Below are 17,947 nucleotides of genomic sequence, written 5' to 3'. Positions count from 1 at the left end.
TGCATTCTAACAGAGGATAGTATAGTTTCTACTTCATGCAGGAACCCTCTTCAGAATAAGCCTACAGGTGGCATTCACCCTCTGCCCAAGTGTTCTCAGGGATGCTGTGTTCACTAGCTCAAGGCAGCCAGTCCCCTAAGAGTACAGCCCCATTGTGAGGAAATGGCCCCTTCTCCCAACCTGAAATCTGGTTACCCCCAGTCACCACCCAGTGCCTGCTTCCACCTTTTGAGAATATGTTGAGTCAGTCTCTTCCTCATGATAGCATCTCAAATATTTGAAAACAGGTGTTCTTCCTTCTGGCCTCCTCTCTTCTCTGAGTTATACTGCAGGTTCTTTTAACTGACTGTAGTCTTTAAAGTGATCTGTGGTCTGATAATGGAAGTTGGAATCATCCGTAATCTCTCAAATGTTTTCATATTCCCTGAGAACCTTGTCAAGATCTGGAAGGGACTACTTTGAAGCTGAAAAAATATGGACAAATATGATGAGAGGGGTGTTAAAATACAAAGATGATGGTGAGAGGGGTGTTAAAAGACTGGCAAGCTCTCATCTACATAGTCAAGGTGGTTTCCCTAATACTAGTGCTTAGTGGGGATAGTCCTGTGTCTCCTTGGCATAAACAAGTTGATGAACAGTATCAAGATGGTGGAATAGGAGGATGTGGAGCTCACCTTTCCACACAAAGACATTAAAAATATGTCAAAACATGTGGAACAATCCACATGAAAAACTAATGGGAACTGGCAGAACTTCTATGCAACCAAACCTGTGAGAAAGATCTCCATGTAAATGGGTGCATGCTGTCACTTTCAGTTCAGTTCAGTCGCTCAGTCGTGTCCGACTCTTTGCAACCCCATGAATCGCAGCACACCAGGCCTCCCTGTCCATCACCAACTCCTAGAGTTCACTCAGACTCACGTCCATCGAGTCAGTGATGCCATCCAGCCATCTCATCCTCTGTCGTCCCCTTCTCCTCCTGCCCCCAAATCCCTCCCAGCATCAGAGTCTTTTCCAGTGAGTACTCTTCGCATGAGGTGGCCAAAGTACTGGAGTTTTAGCTTTAGCATCATTCCTTCCAAAGAAATCCCAGGGCTGATCTCCTTCAGAATGGACTGGTTGGATCTCCTTGCAGTCCAAGGGACTCTCAAGAGTCTTCTCCAACACCACAGTTCAAAAGCATCAATTCTTTGGCGCTCAGCCTTCTTCACAGTCCAACTCTCACATCCATACATGACCACAAGAAAAACCATAGCCTTGACTAGACGGACCTTTGTTGGCAAAGTAATGTCTCTGCTTTTGAATATGCTATCTAGGTTGGTCATAACTTTCCTTCCAAGGAGTAAGCATCTTTTAATTTCACTTTAGTTGTGTCCAATTCTTTGTGACTCTATGGACTGTAGCCCACCAGGCTCCTCTGTCCATGGGATTCTCCAGGCAAGAATATTGGAGTGGGTTGCTATGCCCTCCTCCAGGGGATCTTCCTGATCTGGGCAGGTGGATTCTTTTACTGCTGAGTCATCAGAGAAGCCTGTGTAAATGGGTACCATGGCGAAAAGACATAAAGTCTAAACCTCTGTCCCTGGGAGGGATCTGAGAGGGAGAATAGGTCCACAAAGATGAACCCTCACCTTGGGGAGTGAGTAGGTGAAACCACAGACTGGGCCTCCCAGTCCTGTGGTCTACATGGAGGAGACAAGCCTCCTTGGCTGTTGAGAGAGCTGTTGGAACAAAAGGACTGGGGAAGCCGAGACTTTACCTGCAAAGAATGTGTGAGTACTGGCTTGCCAACAATCAGGGAGGAAAGAACTTCGCACTAGTGGCTGCTGCCTCACCATGCTCCTGAATCCAAGCGGGGCAAACACCCTGGCCCTGTTCACTCCCCACCATAACTTAGTGTGGGATCTGAGACAGCCAAGCACTGGGAAAAGACTTGGTATAGCTAGTCAGAGATAGCCCGAGGGCCTGGAGTGAAGCTGGGTTGGGACAGTAGCAGGCATTGTCAATGATTACAGTAGCACTGGAACTGGTGCACCTTGGTCCCTGCTCCTGTCCCCACTCCAACCCAACAAAGGCTCTGGCCCTGCTCACTCCATGCCGCAACTTGGCTTGAGGTCTGAGCCAGGTGGGCCCAGGGGGAACACTTGGTCTAGCTGCTCAGGGAGAGCCCAGGGAGCCTGGAGTGTTGTCCAGGTGGGGCGATGGTGGCCACTGTTGGTGCTTTCTCCGGTGGTGCAGCAGGAGATACCTTAACCTGCATGCCACGATCCGTCTTCCAGCCAGTGAGTGCTTTGACCCTCTCCCTTACACCACAGCCTTGTAAAAGATCTGAGATGAACATATGGGAGAAGGGATGTGATCGGGCTGTGTTCTAGTGGAACCACAGATGGCTACACAGGTAGCACATTAGTCCTCTGTGAGCTCACGGGCCTCAACTGGCTTCAGTGATCACCTCCTCTGAGGCAGGGCAGGCATTCATGGGAAATGGAGCCTGATCAAGTCCGAACTTCAGGATTTCTACTCCAACATTTGGTGAGCAGATCTGGTCCCTGACAGGGTTGCAACAGCCATGGAGCAAGAAAAAGTCCTGCCTCACACGCTTCATAGGCTTTAGATTCCCCAATACCAACCACATCCCTATCAGGGTATAGTGGCCAACACACTCTGAGGGAAGACATGGCTCGTATCCTTATCAAAACTATGTCTTGCATCCAACATATTGGTCACACACAGTCTACACAGTGATGCTCCCACATAAAAACACCTCTTCAAGAGCACAATAGTTAACTATTTCTCCTAAATTCCTAGAGACTGAGAAAGTCAAGTAAAATTAAAAGGCAGGGGAACAACTCCCAATTAAGAGAACAAGCAAAATCCCCTGCAAGAACAAATAAAACAAAGCTCACCAGTATATCAGGTCCCAAGTTCAAAAAGCTGGTAATAGAAATTTCTAACTAAAAGGTTTACTGAAAGAAACAGGGATCATTAAAACAAGGAATTGGAAACTATCAGGATAAGCAAACAAAAAAATTAATTTCTGAGATTAAAAAACAATCTAGAAGCAATGGATAGCTGACTAAATGAGACAAAAGAATGAATCAGTGATCTGGAAGACAGGATAGTGGAAATCAGCCAATTAAAACAGCAGACAGAAAGACAAATGAAAAAAAAAAAGGAAGCAACATTCAAGATCTACAGGTTAATATAAAACATGACAACCTACACATAACAGGGAATCCAGGAGAAGAGAGAAAATGGTATCAAAACGTATTTAAAGAAATTACGTTCTTTTTAGCCATCCATTCTTTGGAGAAATGTTTATTTAGATCTGCTCATTTTTTGATTGGGTTGTTTGCTTTTTTGATATCAAACTGCATGAGCTGTTTGTATGTTTTGGAGAGTAATTCCTTGATGGTCACTTTATTTGCATATATTTTCCTCAATTCTGTGGGTTGTCTTTTTATTTATTGTTTCCTTTGCTGTGCAAAAACTTTTAAGTTTAATTAGGTCCCATTTGTTTATTTTTGTTTTTATTTTCAATATTCTAGGAGGTGGATCCAAGAAGATTGCTGGAATTTATGTCAAAGAATGTTCTCCTCTGTTTTCAACTAAGAGTTTTACAGTATCTGGTCTTATGTTTGGCTCTTTAATTCATTTTGAGTTTATTTTTGTATAATATATTAGAGAATGTTCTAATTCCATTCTTTATATATGGCTGTCCAGTTTTCCCAGCACCACTTATTGGAAAGACTGTCTTTTCTCCGTTGTACATTCTTGCCTCCTTTGTCATAGATTAATTGACCATAGGTGCATGAGTTTATTAGTAGGCTTTCTATCCTGTCCCATTGATCTATATTTCTGTTTTGGTACCAATACCATACTGTTTTGATTACTGTAGCTTTGTAGTGTGGTTTGAAGTCAGGGAGTTTGATTCCTCCAGCTCCATTTTTCTTTCTCAGGATTGCTGTGGCTATTTGGGATTATTTGTGTTTCCATACACATTAAAAAATATTCTAGGTCTGTGAAAAAGGCCATTGGAAATTTGATAGGGAAGATATTGAATCTTGGGTAGTAAAGTCACTTTGACAATATTGATTCTTCCAATCCATGAACATGGTATATCTTTCTGTTTGTGTCATCTTCAATTTCTTTCATTAGTGTCTTATAGTTTTCAGAGTACAGGTCTTTTGCCTCCATAGGTAGGTTTGTTCCTACATATTTTATTCTTTTTGATGAGATGGTAAATGGATTGTTTCCTTAGTTTCTGTTTCTAGTATTCTGTTGTTTGTGTGTAGAAGTGCAAGAGATTTCTGTGTATTAATTTTGTACCTGTATCTTTACTAAATTCACTCATGAGCTCTAGTGGTTTTCTCACAGCATCTTTAGGATTTTCTGTATATAGTATCATGTCATCTGCAAACAATGACAGTTTTACCTCTTTTCCAATTTAGATTCCTTTTATTTCTTTTTCTTCTTTGATTGGAATAGCTAGGATTTTCAAAACTATGTTGAATAAAGGTGGCAAGAGTGGACATTCTTGTCTTGTTCCTGATCTGAGAGAAAACACTTTCAGCTTTTCACCATTGAGTATGATGTTTTCTTTGTCATATATAGTCTTTATCATATTGAGGTAGGTTCTCTTTATGCTGACTCTGGAGAATATTTTTCATAAATGGGTATTGAATTTTATCAAAAGATTTTCTGCATCTATTGAAATATTCATATGGTTTTTATTCCTCAGTCTTACTGTGGTGAGTCACACAAATTGATTTGCAGATATTGAAAAGTCCTTGCATCTCAGGGATAGATAAATCACCTTGATCATGGTGCATGATCCTTTAATATATTGTTAGATTTGGTCTGCTAGTATTTTGTTGAGGATTTTTGGTTCTGTATTCATCAATGATATTGGAAAAATGCTCAACATTGCTACTTATTAGAGAAAAGGAAATCAAAACTATAATGAAGTATACACACGAGTCAGAATGACTGTCACCAAAAGTCTACAAACAATAAATGCTGGAGAGGGTGTGAAGAAAAGGGAACCCTTCAAAACTGTTGGTGGGAATGTAACTTGGTACAACCACTATGGATAACAGTATGGCAGTTTCTTAAAAAACTAATAATAGAAATAACATAAGATCCAGGAATCCCACTCAAGGTCATATATCTGGAGAAAATTATAATTTGAAAAAATGCATGCACCCTGATATTCATTGCAGCACTATTTGCAACAGCCAAGACCTGGAAGCAACCTAAATATCTATTGACAGAGGAATGGATAAGGAAGATGTGGTACATAAGTATAATTGAATATTACTCAGCCATAAAAAAGAATGAAATAATGCCATTTGTAGCAACATCGATGGACCCAGAGATTGTCACACTGAGTGAAGTAAGTCAGACAGAGAAAAATAAATATCATATGATATCACTTCTATGTGGAATCTAAAAAATTATACAAATGAACTTATTTACAAAATAGAAATAGACTCTCAGACTTCAAAAACAAACTTATGATTACCAAAGGGGAAAGGTTGTGGGGGATAAATTAGTAATTCAGGATTAACATATATACACTTCTATATATAAAATAGATAATAAACAAGGACTTACTCTATGTCACAGGAAACTCTACTCAAAATTCCATAATAGCCTATATGGGAAAAGAATCTGAAAAAGAATGGATATAACTGAACCAATTTGCTGTACACTTGAAACCAACACAACACTGTACATCAACTATACTCCAAATAAAAATTATATTAAAAATTATGGCCCCAAACTTCCCAAACCTAAAAAAGGAAACATGTATCCTGGTACAGGAAGCACAGAGGGTCTCAAACAAGACAAACCAAGCAGTCTCATGCCAAAACATGTCAAAATTAATATGGCAAAAGTTAGACATAAAAGAGGATTCTAAAGACAGCAGGAAACAAACAAGGAGTCACTTATAAGGAACCCTCATAAGGTTATCAACTAATTTCTCTGCAGAAACTTTGCAGGCCAGAAGGGAGTGGCATGATGTATCCCAAGCCCTGAAGGGGAAAACCCTGCAACATAGGATACTCTACTCTGAAATATTATAATTTAGAATAGAAAGAGAGATAAAATATTTCTCAGACAAGCAAAAGATAAAAGGATTCAGCAATACTAAACATACCCTAAAAATAAATATTTAAGTGTCCTCTCTAAATAGCAAAGAAGAAAGAATCTATAAGAAAGGAAAAGCCACTATAGGAAAGGCAGATATAAAGTAAGGAATGAAGATTATATAAATAATCAGTACATACATTAAAAAAATATAAAAAATTTAAAAGTGATTATAACTACAATAAGCAGTAAAAGTATAAGCATGAATATATAAAATAGGACATCAAAACACAAAATGTGGAGAGCAGTTAACAATAGATCTTCAAGAACGTGTTTGAACTTGAATGACTATCAGTTTAAAGCAAGTTGGTATATTTATGGACCAACATACATGACCCTCAGTTCAGTTCAGTTGCTCAGTCATGTCCGATTATTTGTGACCCCGTGAACTGCAGCACACCAGGCCTGCCTGTCCATCACCAACTCCCGGAGTTCACTCAAACTCACGTTCATCGAGTTGGTGATGCCATCCAGCCATCTCATCCTCTTTTGTCCCCTTCTCCTCCTGCCCCCAATTCCTCCCAGCATCAGAGTCTTTTCCAGTGAGTCAACTCTTCGCATGAGGTAGCCAAAGTACTGGAGTTCAGCTTTAGCATCATTCCCTCCAAAGAAATCCCAGGGCTGATCTCCTTCAGAATGGACTGGTTGGATCTCCTTGCAGTCCAAGGGACTCTCAAGAGTCTTCTCCAACACCACAGTTCAAAAGCATCAATACTTTGGCACTCAGCTTTCTTCACAATCCAACTCTCACATCCATACATGACCACTGGGAAAAGCATAGCCTTGACTAGATGGACCTTTGTTGGCAAAGTAATGTCTCTGCTTTTCAATATGCTATCTAGGTTGATCATAACTTTCCTTCCAAGGAGTAAGTGTCTTTTAATTTCATGGCTGCAGTCACCATCTGCAGTGATTTTGGAGCCCAGAAAAATAAAGTCTGACACTGTTTCCACTGTTTCCCCATCTATTTCCCATGAAGTGATGGGACCAGATGCCATGATCTTCGTTTTCTGAATGTTGAGCTTTAAGCCAATTTTGTCACTCTCCTCAAGAGACTTTTTAGTTCCTCTTCACTTTCTGCCATAAGGGTGGTGTCATCTGCATATCTGAGGTTATTGATATTTCTCCCAGCAATCTTGATTCCAGCTTGTGCTTCTTCCAGCCCATCGTTTCTCATGATGTACTCTGCATATAAGTTAAATAAGCAGGGTGACAATATACAGCCTTGACGTACTCCTTTTCCTATTTGGAACCAGTCTGTTGTTGCATGTCCAGTTCTAACTGTTGCTTCCTGACCTGCATACAGGTTTCTCAAGAGGCAGGTCAGGTGGTCTGGTATTCCCATCTCTTTCAGAATTTTCCACTGTTTATTGTGATCCACACAATCAAAGGCTTTGGCATAGTCAATAAAGCAGAAATAGATGTTTTTCTGGAACTCTCTTGCTTTTTCCATGATCCAGTGGATGTTGGCACTTTGATCTCTGGTTCCTCTGCCTTTTCTAAAACCAGCTTGAACATCTGGAATTTCATGGTTCACGTATTGCTGACATGACCCTATGGTAACCCAAATCAAAAACATACAATAGAATCATAAAAATCAAAAGAAAGTAACTCAAGCATATTGCAAAAGAAAATCATCAAATCACAACAGAAAAAAAGAAGAACAAAGAAAAGTACAAAAGCCACAGGGAATCATGAAACAAAATGGCCCTAAAATACATACCAATCAATAATCACTTCTCATAGCAACAGAATAAATGTTTTGATCAAAAGACAGAGTGGCTGATTGTATTAAGAAAAAAACACCAAATATCTGCAATAAGCCACCAGTAAGTGACTCATTTCATGGTAAAAACCACACCCAGAATGACAATGATGGGATGGAATAAAAATATTTCACGCAAATGGAAGCAACAGGAAAGCTGAGGTAGCAATACCCACATCAGACAAAATAGACCTCAAAACAAAGGCTTTAACTAAAGAAAAAGAAAGGCATTATATAATTATAAATGGATCACTACAAGAAGATATTATAATTTTTAACATGTATTCTTGCCTGGAGAACTCCCATGGACAAAGGAGCCTGGTGGGCTACAGTCCATGGTGTTGCAAAGAGTTGGACATGACTGAGCGACTAAGCACAGCACAGCATGCGCACAATACATGAGTATCTCCATATATAGATAAAATACTAAGAGACATAAGAGAAATAGACAATAATACAGTAATAATAGGAGATTTTTAACACCTCACTGACATCAATAGATCATCCAAACAGAAATTCAACAAGGCAACAAAGGCCATAAATGACACTATAGATGAGTTGGGTTTAATTAATATCTACAGGAAACTACATCCAAAAGTGCCTTCATGGAACACTGCCTTGTCATGATGAAGGGGCTTGCGTAGCTCAGTGACGTTATGAGCCATGCCACGTAGTGCCACCCAAGACAGACAGGTCAGAGTGGAGAGTTCTGACAATGCATGGTCTACTGAAGAAAGGAATGGCAAGACAGTCAAGTATTCTTGCCATGAGAACCCCATGAACTGTTTAAAAAGGCAAAGAGATATGACACCCAAAGATGAGCACCCCCCCCCAGGTCAAAAGGTGTCCAATATGCTACTGGGGAAAAGTGAAGGACAATTACTAATAGCTCCAGAAAGAATGAAGTGGCTGGGCCTAAGTGAAACAATGCTCAGTTGTGGATGTGTCTGGTGATGAAAGTAAAATCCAATGCTGTAAAAAAACAGTGTTGCTTAAGAACCTGGAATGATAGGTCCATGAATCAAGATAAATTAGATGTGGTCAAGCAGGAGATGGTAAGAATAAACATCAGTATCTTAGGAATCAGTGAACTAAATGATTGGGAATGGGCAAATTTAATTCAGATGATCATTATATCTACTACTGTGGGCAAGAATCCTGTAGAAGAAATGGAGAAGCTCTCATAATCAGCAAAAAAGCCTGAAATGCAGTACTTGGGTGCAACCTCAAAAACTACAGAATGATCTCAGTTTGTTTTCAAGGCAAACCATTCAACATGACAGTAATCCAAGTCTATGCCCAAACCACTGATGCTGAAAAAGCTGAAGTTGAGCAGTTCTATGAAGACCTACCTGACCTTCTAGGATGAAGACCAAAAAAATATGTCCTATTCATCACAGGGGACTGGAATGCAAAAGTAAAAAGCCAAGAGATACCTGGAATAACAGGCAAGTTTGGCCTTGGAGTACAAAATGAACCAGGGCAAAGGCTAACAAAATTCTGCCAAGAGAATGCACTGGTCATAGCAAACACCCTTTTTCAACAACACAAGAGGTGACTTTACATATGGATATCACCAGATGGTTTATGCCAAAATCAGACTGATTACATTCTTTGTAGCCAAAGATGGGGAAGGACTATCCAGTCAGCAAAAACAAGACCTGGAGCTGAATGTGGCTCAGATCATCAGCTCCTTAAAGCAAAATTCAGGCTTAAACTAAATAAAGCAGGGAAAACCATTAGGCCACTCAGTTATGACCTAAATCAAATCCCCTATGATTATACAGTGGAGGTAACAAATAAATTTAATGGGTTAGATCTGGTAAACAGAATGCCTGAAGAACTATGGACAGAAGTTCATAACACTGTACAGGAAGCACTGACCAAAATCATCCCAAAGAAAAAGAAATGCAGAAAGGCAAAATGGTTGTCTGAGGAGGCTTTACAAATATCTGAGGAAAGGAGAGAAATGAAAAGAAAAGGGGAAAGGGAAAGGTACCCCCAACTGAATGCAGAGTTCCAGAGAATAATGAGAGACGAGAAGGCTTTATTCAATGAACAATGCAAAAAAAAAAAAAAAAGAGGAAAACAACAGAAGGGGAAAGAGTAAAAATCTCGTCAAGAAAATTGGAGCTATCAAAGGAATATTTCATGCAAAGATGGGCACAATAAAGGATATAAACCGTAAAGACATAATAGAAGTAGAAGAAATCAAGAAGTGATGGCAAGAACATACATAAGAACTGTACAAAAAAGATCTTAATGACCCAGATAACCACAGTGGTATGGCCACTCACCTAGAGCCAGACACCCTTCAGTGTGAAGTCAAGTGGACCTTAGGAAGCACTCCTGCAAATAAAGCTAGTGAAGGTGATGGAATTCCAGCAGAGCTATTTAAAATCCTAAAAGTTAATGCTATTAAAGTGCTGCACTCAATACATCAGGAAATTTGGAAAACCCAGCAGTGGCTACAGGACTGGAAAAGGTCAATCGTTATACCAATTCCCAAGAAGGGCAGTGCTAAAGAACTTTCAAACTACTAGACAATTGCACTTAAGATTATGCTCAAAATCCTTCAAGTGAGGTTTCAGCAATACTTGAATTGAGAAATTCCAGATGTACAAGCTGGGTTTAGAAAAGGTAGAGGAATCAGAAATCAAATTGCCAACATTCTCTGTATCATAGAGAAAGCAAGGGAATTCCAAAGAAACATCTACCTCTTCTTCATTGATTACACTATAGCCTTTGACTGTGTGGAGCATAACAAACTGTGGGAAACTCTTAAAGGGATGGGAATACCAGAACACCTTACTTTTCTCCTGAGAAACCTGTATGCAGTTCAAGAGGCAACAGTTAGAACATTACATGACACAACTGACTGGTTCCAAATTGGGAAAGGAGAATGAGAAGACTGTATATTGTCACCTGTTTATTTAAATTACATGCAGAGTACATCATGCAAAATGCTGGGGTGGATGAGTTAGAAGCTGGAATCAAGATTGCCAGAAGAAATGTCAACAACCTCAGACATGCAGATAATTCCACTCTAATGGCAGAAAGTGAAGAGGAACTAAAGAGTCTCTTGATGAGGGTGAAAGAAGAGAGTGAAAAAGCCAGATTAAAACTCAACATTAAAAAGACTAAGATCTTGGCATCCAGTCCCATCACATCATGGCAAATAGAAGGGGAAATGGTGGAAGCAGTGACAGATTTCCTCTTCTTGGGCTCTAAAATCACTGTGGATTTTACTACAGCCAGTAAATAAGAAGACAATTGCTTCTTGGAAGGAATGCAATGACAAGCCTAAACAGTGTATTAAAAAGCAAAGACATCACTCTATCTACAAAGGTCCACATAGTCAAAGCCATGGTCTTTCCAGTTGTCATGTACTGATGTGAGAGTTGGACCATAAAGAAAGTAAAGGCGCTAAAGAACTGATGCTGTCTAACTGTTGTGCTGGAGAAGATTCTTGAGATTTCCTTGGACATCAAGGAGATCAAACCAGTCAACCCTAAAGAAAATCAACCCTGAATACTAATTGATTCTGATGAATGACTGATACTAAAGCTGAAGCCCCAATACTTTGGCCACCTGATGTGAAAAGCCAACTCTCTGGAAAACACTCTGATGCTGGGAAAGATTGAAGGCAGAAGGAGAAGAGGGTGAGAGATGATGAGATGGTTGGAGGGCATCCCTGATTCAATGGACATGAACTTGGGCACATTCTGGGAGATGGTGTGGGATAGGGAGGCCTGGCATGCTGCAGTCCATGGGGTCACAAAGAGTCAGACATGCCTTGGCAACTGAACAACAACAGGGACAACACATCCAAAAGAAAGCAGAATACACATTCTTTTCAAGCCTGCATGGAATGTACTCCAGGATAGACCCCATACTGGGACACAAAACAAACCTCAAAATTTAAGAGAATAGAAATTATTTCAAGCATCTCTTCTGATTACAAAAATACAAAACTAAAAATCAACCACAGAAAGAAAAAGAAGAAAAGAACAAATATGTGGAGATTAAACAACATGCTATGAAAAATCCAATGGACATTGATGAAATCAAAGAAATCAAGAAATACCCTGAGACAAAAGAAAATGAAAATACAACTTTACAAAATTTATAGGATGCAACAAAAGAAGTTCTAAGTAATTCATAGTGAAACAGATTTTCCTCAAGAAACTAGTCTGAAGTAAAACAACATAACCTACCATCTAAAAGAACTAGGAAAAGAACAAAGCCCAAAGTCAGTAGAGGAAACTAAAAAAGATTAGAGAGTAAATTTTTAAAAAATAGAGGTAAAAACCAATAGAAAAGATCAATAAAAACCAAGAGCTGTTTTTTTCTAAAGACAAAATTAACAAACTTCTAGTAAGGTTTCTGAAAAAGAAAAGACATAGGATCCAAATAATTAAAATTAAAATGACAAAGGAGAAATAACAACTGACAGCACAGAAATACGAAAAATCACAAGAGAATACCACAAACTCTTACATGCTAAACTGGACAGTCTAGACGAAATGGACAAATTTTTAGCAACCTTCAGTCTGTCAGGAGTGATTTAAGAAGAAACAGATAATCTGAACAGACCAATCACTAGAAGTAAAACAGAATCTGTAATTTAAAAAATATGTAAACAAATGTCCATGACTGGAGGGATACACTGGTGAATTCTACCAATTATATAAATAAGAACTTGTACCTATTATTTTCAAATTATTCCCAAAAACTTGAAGAAGAGGGAACATTCCCAAATCATTCTACAAGGCCACCATTAGAAAACCAGACCAAGACACTACCATAAAAGAGAAGTACAAGCTAATATCTTTGAGGAATATATTAACAGATGCAAAAATCCTCAACAACATACTAGCAAACCAAATCCAAAAAACAAACAAACAAAAAAAACATAAAAAGAATATACACCATGATCAAGCTGAGTTCATTCCAGGGTTGCAAGAATGTTTCAACATATGCAAATCAAGCAATGTGATACTCCACATTAACAAAAACATAGACAAAAACATGATCATGTCAATAGATTCGGAAAAGGCTCTGATAAAATTCAAGAGTCATTCATGATAAAATCTCAAAGTAGATATAGAGGGAACATATCTCAACATAACAAAGGCTATTTATGACAACCCACAGCCCCTGGGCTTCCCAGGGGGCTCAGTGGTAAGGAATCCACCTGCCAATGCAAGAGCCCTAGGAGACACAGGTTCAATCTCCAGGTCAGGAAGATCCCCTGGAGGAGGAAATATCAACCCACACCAGTATTCTTGCCAGGATAATCCCATGGACAGAGGAGCCTGGCAGGCTACAGTTCATGGGGTTGCAAAGAGTTGGACATGACTGAGCGACTGAGCATGAGCATGCATAGCCAGCAAAATACTCAATGGTGAAAAGCTGAAAGCCTTCCTACTAAATTCAGAACCAAAACATGGATTCCTACTCTTAACACTTCTATTCAATACAATATGGGAAATACTAGCTATAGCAATCAGATGAGAAAAATAAATTAAAAATATCTAAATTGGAAGGGAAGAGGTAAAATTGTCACTGTTTTCAGATGACATGGTACTCTATGTAAAGAACCCTAAAGTCTCCACCCTAGGACTACTGAAACTAATGAATGAATTAAGCAATGTAGTATACAATTAACAAACAGAAATATCTTGGATTTTTATACACATAATGAGATATCAGAAAGCAAAAATTTACAAAAATCTCATTTAAAATTAGATAAAAAAAACTACCTAGAAATAAACTCAGCTAATCTGCATGCAGATCAGGAAGCAACAGTTAGAACTGGACATGGAACAGCAGACTGGTTCCAAATAGGGAAAGGAGTACGTCAAGGCTGTATATTGTCACCCTGCTTATTTAACTTATATGCAGAGTACATCATGAGAAACGCTGGACTGGAAGAAACACAAGCTGGAATCAAGATTGCCGGGAGAAATATCAATAACCTCAGAAATGCAGATGACACCACCCTTATGGCAGAAAGTGAAGAGGAACTCAAAAGCCTCTTGATGAAAGTGAAAGTAGAGAATGAAAAAGTTGGCTTAAAGCTCAATATTCAGAAAATGAAGATCATGGCATCTGGTCCCATCACTTCATGGGAAATAGATGGAGAAACAGTGTCAGGTTTTATTTTTGGGGGCTCCAAAATCACTGCAGATGGTGACTGCAGCCATGAAATTAAAAGACGCTTACTCCTTGGAAGGAAGGTTATGACCAACCTAGATAGCATATTAAAAAGCAGAGACATTACTTTGCCAACAAAGGTCCATCTAGTCAAGGCTATGGTTTTTCCTGTAGTCATGTATGGATGTGAGAGTTGGACTGTGAAGAAAGCTGAGTGCCAAAGAATTGATGCTTTTGAACTGTGGTGTTGGAGAAGACTCTTGAGAGTCCCTTGGACTGCAAGGAGATCCAACCAGTCCATTCTGAAGGAGATCAGCCCTGGGATTTCTTTGGAGGGAATGATGCTAAAGCTGAAACTCCAGTACTTTGGCCACCTCATGCGAAGAGTTGACTCATTGGAAAAGACTCTGATGCTGGGAGGGATTGGGGACAGGAGGAGAAGGGGACGACAGAGGATGAGATGGATGGATGGCATCACTGAATCGATGGATGTGAGTCTGAGTGAACTCTGGGAGTTGGTGATGGACAGGGAGGCCTGGCGTGCTGCGATTCATGGGGTTGCAAAGAGTTGGACACGACTGAGCGACTGAACTGAACTGAAGGAGGTGAAAGACATTTATACTGAAAACTATAAAACATTAGTAAAGGGAATTAAAGAGGATTGAAATATATCCCAGTTCTTAGATTGGAAAAATTAATATTTTTAATTTTAGTGATATTATTCAAAGCAATCTATAGATTTAGTACAAACCCTATCAAAATAACAAAACAGGTTGTAATGATCTGGATAACCACAATGGTGTTGTCACTCATCTAGAGCCAGACATCCTGGAAATCAAGTGGGCCTTAGGAAGCATAACTACAAACAAAGCTAGTACAGGTAATGGAATTCCAGTGGAGTGATTTCAAATCTTAAAAGATGATGCTGAGAAAGTCCTGCACTCAATATGCCAGCAAATTTGAAAAACTCAGCAATGGCCACAGGACTGGAAAAGGTCAGTTTTCATTCCAATCCCAAAGAAGAGCAATGCTAAAGAATGTTCAAACTACTGCAAAAATTGCACTCATTTCACATGCTAGCAAGGTAATGCTCATAATCCTTCAGTCTAGGCTTCAACTGTACATGAACCAAGAACTTCCAGATGTACAAGCTGGATTTTGAAAAGGCAGAGGAACCACACATCAATTTGCCAACATCCATTGGATCATAGAAAAAGCAAGAGAGTTCCAGAAAAAAAACAAAACAAAACATCTACTTCTGCTTCATTGACTATGCTAAAGCCTTTGTGTGGATCACAACAAACCGTGGAAAATTTTTAAAGAGATGGAAATACCAGACCACCTTACCTGTCTCCTGAGAAACCTGTATGCAGATCAAGAAGCAACAGTTAGAACCAGGCATAGAACAATGGACTGGTTCAAAACTGGGAAAGGGGTACATCAAGGCTGTATATTGTCACCTGCTTATTCAATTTCTATACAGAGTATATCATACAAAATGCCTGGCTGGATGAAACTGGAATCAAGATTTCTTGGAGAAATATCAACAATCTCAGATATGCTACTCAAATGATACTACCCTAATGGCAGAAAGGGAAGAGGAACTAAAGAGCCTCTTGATGAAGATGAAAGAGGAGACTGAAAAAGCTAGCTTAAGTCTCAACATTCAAAAAACCAACATCATGGAATATGGTCCCATCTTCATTGCAAATACAAGGGGAAAAATGGAAACATTGGCAGATTTTATTTTCTTGGGCTCCGAAGTCACTGGATATGGTGACTGCAGCAGTGAAATTAAAACATACTTGCTACTTGGAAGAAAAGCTATGACAAACCTAGACAGTGTATTAAAAAGCAGAGACATCACTTTGCTGAGAAAAGTCTGTCTAGTCAAAGTTGTGGTTTTTCCAGTAGTCATGTACAGATGTGAGAGTTGGACCATAAAGAAGGCTGAGTGCTGTTAAACTGTGGTACTGGAGAAGTCCCTTGGACTGCAAGGAGATCAAACCAATGAATCCTAAAGGAAATCAACCCTGAATATTCACTGGAAGGACTGATGCTGAAGCTCCAATACTATGGCCACCTGATGTGAATAGCCAACTCATTGGAAAAGACCCTGATGCTCAGAAATATTGAGAGTAGGAGGAGAAGAGGGTGACAGAGATGAGATGGATGGATTGCATCGCCAACTCAATGGACATAAACTTGAGCAAACTCTGGGAGGTAGTGAAGGACAGGGAAGCCTGGCATACTGTAGCCCATGGGGTGGCAAAGAGTTGGACATGACCTAGTGACTAAACAACAACAATCAAGTACCCATGAGATTTTTCATAGAACTAGAACTATAATCCTAAAATTTCTATGGAGCCACAGATACATAGAATTTCCAAAGCAAACTAGAGAAAAGAGCCTACTGGAGGTATAACCCTTGCAGACTTTACACTATACTACAAAGCTACAGTAATCAAAACAGCATGGCACAAAAAAGATATACATATATACATATACAGGTAGGTTTATTTCTGCACTCTCCATTCTGTGCCATTGATCTAGAGTACAGAAATAAACCTACACACCTCTAGTCAATTTATTTGTGACAAAGGAGGCAATAATATACAATGGAGAAAAGACAGTCTCCTTAAATGGTATTTGGACAGTTGGGCAGTTATGTGTACATCAATGAAATTAAAACATTCCCTTATGCCATACATAAAAATAAGCTCAAAATGGCTTAAAGATATAAATGTAAGCTTTGACACCATAAAACTCCTAGATAGGAACATAGGCAAAACAGTCTTTCACATAAATTGTAGTAATAATTTCTAAGATCACTCTTCCAAAGCAAAAGAAATACACAAATGGAACCTAATAAAGCTTACAGTTTTTTGCATAGTGAAGGAAATCATCAACAACAAGATAGCCTACAGGATGGGAAAATTTTTTTCAACTGATGCTACCAAGGGGTTAATATCTGACATACAGAAACAACTCATACAAGTCAATATTGAAAAAACCAAGAACCCAATCAAGAAGTGGGAGAAGACTTAGACATTTTCTCAAAGGAAGCATACAGATAGCCAACAGGCACATGAAAAGATGTGCAACACTGCTGATTATTATTGAAATGCAAATAAAAGCCACAATGATGTATTTCACATCAATCAGAATGGCTATCGTCAAAAGATATAGAAATCATAAATGTTGAGAAGAGTGTGGAGAAAAGGGAACCCTTGCACACTATTGGTGGAATGTAAAATGGTGCAGCCACTGTGGAAAACCATATGTGGGTTCCTTAAAAAACTAAAAATTAGAGCTATCATGGGATCCAGCAATCCCATACCTGAGCATGTATCTGGAAAAAGTAAAGCTTTAATTTGAACAGATACACGCTCCCAGATATTCAGAGAAGCACTATTGACAAGAGCCAAGACACGGAAACAATGCAAAGACCCATCAATAGATGACTGACTTAGGAAGATATGGAATATTACTCAGCCACAGAAAAGATGGAATATTACCGTTTGCATCAATATGGATAGACCTAGGGAATATTTAGTGAAATAAGTCAAACAGAGAAAGACAAAAATTGTATGATACAACTTACATGTGGAATCTAAAAAATTATACAAATCAATACACATATAAAACAGAAACAGACTCTCAGACATAGTAAACAAACTTGGTTACCAGAGGTGAGAGGGAGTGGGGGAGGGAAAAATTAGGGGTATGGGATTAACAGACCCAAATTACCATAATAAAATAGATAGGCAACAACAACTTACTCTATAGGACAGGGGATTATACCCAATATCTAATAGTAACTTAGAATAGAATTTGAAAAAAATGTTAATCAACAAAAGCCAATGACAA

This window comes from Bos grunniens, chromosome 10 (genome assembly GCF_055505025.1).
Source record: "Bos grunniens cultivar Pamir isolate PY7600 chromosome 10, Bosgru_T2T1.0, whole genome shotgun sequence".
NCBI classification, from domain to species: domain Eukaryota; kingdom Metazoa; phylum Chordata; class Mammalia; order Artiodactyla; family Bovidae; genus Bos; species Bos grunniens.
Note: the sequence above shows the minus strand (reverse complement) of the source record.